Here is a 5,562-nt window from a genome sequence, read left to right on the forward strand (position 1 = left end):
AAAAAAAAAAAAAAAAGCATTAAATAAAAAAGGAACACGTCAGAGAGACCCCTACACGGTAGACAAAATACTCACTTGTTTCCTTACAGCAAGACTGAATCGAAAGCTGCCAAAGAGCCCCATAAAGAAAAGACTAAAAGGTAAGAAGGGGTAATAGTCTCTCTAAATCTGGGAGCAGTAGAAGTTAGAAGTGAAAGAAACCTGCTAAGCCAGTGCATACCATCTTTTCTCACAAATCTAAAGCAGGATTTTTTTTTTAAACTGCTTATTAGGTCAGTGAAGCAAATAACACCACACAGTACTTCAAAATCCATTTATTTTCATCATATATTATTTTTTGCTTTAAATAACTTGTAAAATATGTTAGAATTAATATTTTTATATGTATTTTTTCCACTTCTAATAGCTGTTGTGTGCAAAACAACTAGCAGAAGTTCTATTTATGAATAAAATGTATCACTTAAATGTAGATATTAAAATTGCTTCTATTACAGAAATGAGTGTGTGCACTTGCTTTGTAACTTACGTGTGGGAAAACTGCTACATAGTATGTTGAAAACGGTCGTAATTCTGGAAAACTAGTCGTCTGAAAAAGGTCAGAAGTATTGCTCTGATCAGTGAGCAGATGAGAGGCCAGCTTTGTCCTTCATAGTTGCTTTCTGTTAAAAGTTAAGATCTCTAGATCCGTTTTCTTTTTCTCCCCCCACGTAATGAGCTTATGGGGAACTACTGTAATTTTCTCTTAAGTATTTAGAGAGTGATCTTCGTATAAAGCTGAAATGCCATCCAATGGGAAGCAAAATATTAATCAAAATTTATGCTGCAACACTGGAAGGGAAGAAAATGGGGAGTGTTTGGCTGTTAACCTTAGAAATCTTGAAACACTGGAAGTTTATTAATTGTTTGAATYTTCTTTGTTTATATCACAACTTTGTGTCAAAGGTTAATCTTCTTAATATGTAATTAGTTGAAGGTCCAATTATGGGATTTATTGAATGATATGAATGCATAGATTAATGGATGCCTCAATTGTTTTTCCCATTTTCCATTAAATACACATTATAATACTACTGATCATACTTTGTGGCTACCGTATTTTCTGATAAAACTTAAATGTTTTGGTGGGAAGACATTTGTTCAGTAAATAGCTGCTGTATATTTAGAAATAGCCTTTAGTACGTCCTGCCCATTTTTGTTGCATATTTTCTCCTCATATACCTATGTGACAGATTTACAGTAATTTATATATAAAAATCTGTTCTTAAGGTTGGGTTGGTTAAGGTAGTTAAAAATGCAATAATTATAGCTCGTAGTGGGCTGCTGGATGGTGCATAGCTTTAAATCAGGTGGATGTGGGTAGAGGTGTGTGGACTTCAGGACAATGCAAATGTGAGATGCATGGACAGTAATGGGCTATTGAATTTTCAACATTTTTTTTTTTTTTTAAAGTCATTTACTTAAAATCTTGCCTTCATTAGTAAGTGGTTTTGGATTCACCCAAGCCTGGGATTTAAAATGTAGTTTCCTGTTGTGTATCACTTCGTATTGTTTTAAGAAAATGCTGRAAAGGTAGACTCTGGTGAATCTCACAGCTTCGCCCGTGTGTTTTCCATCGAAGTAAGGAGGTGACTTGCAGTGAGTGCAACCTATGCTTAGCAAATCACGTAGCTTTYCATATCCGAGATTCCTTAAACTTGGAAAGGTTTCAGATCGCTGTCAAGCTACTTCAGTGTTTTACTTGTGAGCTCRAAATGGTGTGCTGACAAACCTGTAAATGCCACACTCAGATGTACTGTTGTTTCTTCTCTGTCTTCAGAAGTATTCCCAGAGTGTTAAAGCATGAAGGTCAGACTCCTGTATAGCTAGTTTGAAAAACTGCTTTAACCCGTAGGAGACTTCTGCTTTAATTTGTAGGACTAAATTTTTTTTTTTTGGGGGGGGGGGGAGTGAAATTAAAGAGAATGTGCCATGGACTGGTATGGGACTGGCAAACCCTCTCTCTTATGGTATAGGACTACTGAGCCTCTGAAGAAAGCTATAGTAAATCACTTTAATTTGAACTCTTGGAGTGGACCTGAGTGTTTTGGGGGCCGGTAGTAGGACAGCAATGCCTTGTACCTCTTTGCCGTTATCTTTAAGTCATTGCAAGATATGTTATCCTTTGCGGTTATCTGACTGGCACACAGCAAGTGAAATGAAAATGGTCTCAGTTCAGCTCTTGGGGAACAGGTGCTGCTATCAAAAATACTGTTTGGGATTTAGCTGAGGAGCTGGACTTAGAGGGCAGTAAATATATCCTTCATGTTTAAGGACAAGGCTAATGCAAGCTGTATTTTAGGCAATATTGTGTACTTCGGACAAAACATTTTTTCCAATAAAAAAAAAAAACACCAAACAGTGCAGACGAATGTCTTTATTTAGTACTCTTCTGGATTACAGTATGAAACACTTAAGAATTTATTGATGGTTTTTATTCTGTGTGCATGTGGATTCTTGTATTGATGAACTTAAGTGGTGGTATGCATCCACTAAGACTAAAAGTTGACTTGACCTGATTAGTGAATTGTCACATATATTTGGTTTGTGCGTGCAGTTATGTCCATTACAGTATATGTTATTTTGCAATTAGTCTGTCATGGATGCAGAGTGTTACTCCCGCTTACTGGGAATGTTCTAGTGGGTAGCTGTGCTCTGTACCAGTTTAGTGCTGGTACAAAGAGTCACAGAATTTCTTCTGGGATACTGTCCTAGAGTTGTTTTAGTGTTAAGAAGCATTTGGTGACTTAAAGGTTCACCCTCTTGACCTGGCAGGGAAGTCCTTTCATCTTTCAAAACCTGTCTCTGATCACTTATGAATAGACTGGCATTCACCTTATCTCTGTTCCAAAGCCTGGTGAAGGTTGCAAGGATGAATGAAAAATCTACCTCTCTAGCTMTTTTTTTTTCCCAGCATTTTTCTTTCCAACTAAAAAAGCTGTGCTGTGGATATCATTTGTCATTTCGAATGCTTATGTTTGTAGGAAAGAAGCTAATGCTATCCTTTATTTTTGAAAGTCTTAAAAAGTTCCTTTAAGTAATAATCAGATGAAATTTCTTTAATATGAGAAATAATTGTTTGATCATAACAGTTCTTTTAATCTGAAGACTCTGTGTTGAAGTAYTCTAAGGTTCCATACCTTGTCAAAGTAGAGGAACAGTAAGACCAGAATAAGGTCAAAAAATTTGTCAAGTGGAAGCTATACATTTTGGGGGTCTGGAAGTAAACTGTTCTTGAATATGAACCTTATAGAAAAGATAGCTTTAGATTAGTATAGAAATGAAATCTTGTTTTTCTGCATTTCATTCAGAGATCCCAGGAAATAGTGTTCATTGTGTAAGAGAATTGCTGCCTACTGTTAGCTCAAAATGACCTACAGTTTTACAGTCAGTTCAGATGCTGTATGTAATGTAGACACCTCTGTAATGGGAAGTCCGTTCTGAAAATCCTGATAGAAGTGTTTTACTTTCAGTTTTAGTGCAAAGACTTATCCAAGACTGGTGTGTGGGGGAATGGGTAATATGTTAACTTACATTTATTCCCTCTAAGCAGCTGGCCTTGCTGAGATAAACATGCGCTTTTCCAAATGCTGTCATCTGGCCCCTTTCCAAAACAAGCTGAAGGAGGAGGTCAGGGGTGGAGCCATCCTTTGTAAAAAGAGGCTTTCATTTGGAAAGAATTGCTAGATAGTATCAACTATGAGAAATGCATATTTAAAAATAAAACAGCCAAACCCTTCCTAAGTAAATGAAATAGTCTGTGCTGATTATTTGTATTTTAAAGCCTGTTACTGTACTACTTCTGCTTAAAGGTAGAGCAATTTAAATGTAGAATTGGATATTGCTTGTTTAAAAAAAATCAGTGCTCTCTATAGGACTTTGAATGTGAGAACTGATTAAAAATTCATCATCTTTGGTTACAGTAGAGATGTGTAACACAAAAGTGCTATTGTTTTAATTGTTTAAAATTCAGATTACAAGATAATAGTAATACCATTAGGTGGTTTCCCTTTGGCCTAGAAGCAGCAGGTAGGAGCCTGTCAATCCCTTAGTATTAAAGATGAATGATAAGGAAACCTTAAATGCCTGTGATGCTGCAGTCTAGCCAATTTAGGATCAGCTGATGCCTTCTAGTGATAATGGCTGGAGGTTTTCAGCTGTATTATGAAGATATCAGCCAGGGCAAGTAGTATTTAGAAGAGAAGTATACTTTATTGAGTGGGGAGATGATCTAGAAGTGACAGCAAATTGCATTACTAAATGATCTATGTGCTTTRCACAGTCTCTTCACTGGTAGATGCTAGTGGTAGAATGAAAAATGATTGTTCTTAATGTATGAAAGCAGAGGAATCGAAGTGTTATTTGATCTTACTTTAGGAATTTGAGCTACTTATGAAATTTTTGTCTACCAAAAGCATGACTTAGTTTTACATCTTCATTAACAGGTGGGTCATAGGTATGCTTATTTCATCATTATTTATACATGATTAATCTGCACTGTGGATGCCAATGCACACTTGCAACCATATTTTCTGAAACTTTCTTTTCACAGTGTCTACTTTGGCACTAATATGTTTTGAAATTTCCTACTCATATGTCTAAATTTGATCATAAGAAGCTGTCTATTCTTGTACAGAATAGAGTGCTTTTTAAGACTGCATCAATGGGTACTACTTGCAAAAAACGAAGCAGTACTTTAAAATATGCAGCTGATTTTTTTTTAATGTAACATCTGTCTCTTGTCATCCATATGAAGAGGCCTCTTTGTGGAGGCACACTGAATTTCACTGAAGATCTGTAAAATAACTAGCTGTTCTTAAGTCTTATGGTTCGGAGTACCAAGCGTCAAAATTTGAGTTAGTTCTGGTCTTAGCCCTGGATGTGAATCAGCACTGTAATTTTTCAGCGTTAAAGTCCTGAATGTAGTTGTAATTCAAGCTCATAAAATACTAGAAGCCTTGGCGGTAGTGAGGTTTGCTTTCTGGAGCTCTTCCCTGTGGGTTTGCAGCCAAGGATGGCTCAAGAGTGAGAACGGTTATCTGTGCTGCAGCAGTGATGTTTTATGGCTGGGTGCCCAGATTGTCTAGCTTTGCACACAGCTTTATAGTTTGCCTTTGAGGGCTATGGAGGTGGAAGTYATTTGTAATAAACAGCTATCTGCAGCTTGCTTTTTCTGTGTTTTGAAATGTACGTCCATTAAAAAAAAAATYGGAAACTAGATTCACATTTACTTAGATTTCAATCAGGAAACTGTACTTTCAGAAGCTCATTTATGAGGAATGGTAACACTTGCTTATTTCTTTGCAATACAAATAGCTAATATTTATTTCATGGCTGTTTATGTGGGGTTTTTTTTAGTAGCAAGCACTGAATTGCTAGAGAATGAGATATTTTACTTGGGAGAAAAATTGACTTGTCAAGTCAATTGGCATCCTTTGTGGTAATTAAGCCCCAGAGAAAAATGTGTTTATAGGTCTCAAAGTAGTTATCATGCAACTACCAGCTACAGGCTCTTTTATTAAAATA

The 5,562-nt window shown here is 36.2% G+C and overlaps 1 protein-coding gene across 6 annotated transcripts in view; it reads left to right on the forward strand.

Moving 5' to 3' along the window:
* The first annotated feature begins 6 nt into the window (after positions 1-6).
* TNRC6C (trinucleotide repeat containing adaptor 6C) overlaps positions 7-5,562 on the forward strand; it is a 110,234-nt gene continuing 104,678 nt past the window's right edge. For all 6 annotated transcript variants that reach the window (XM_085304420.1, XM_085304423.1, XM_085304422.1 and 3 more), the window contains exon 1: positions 7-140. The gene's annotated coding sequence lies outside the window, so the exon portion shown is untranslated. The remainder of the gene's footprint in view (positions 141-5,562) is intronic.

This window comes from Rhea americana, unplaced genomic scaffold (genome assembly GCF_003343005.1).
Source record: "Rhea americana isolate MKP2758 unplaced genomic scaffold, rheAme1 scaffold_21, whole genome shotgun sequence".
NCBI classification, from domain to species: domain Eukaryota; kingdom Metazoa; phylum Chordata; class Aves; order Rheiformes; family Rheidae; genus Rhea; species Rhea americana.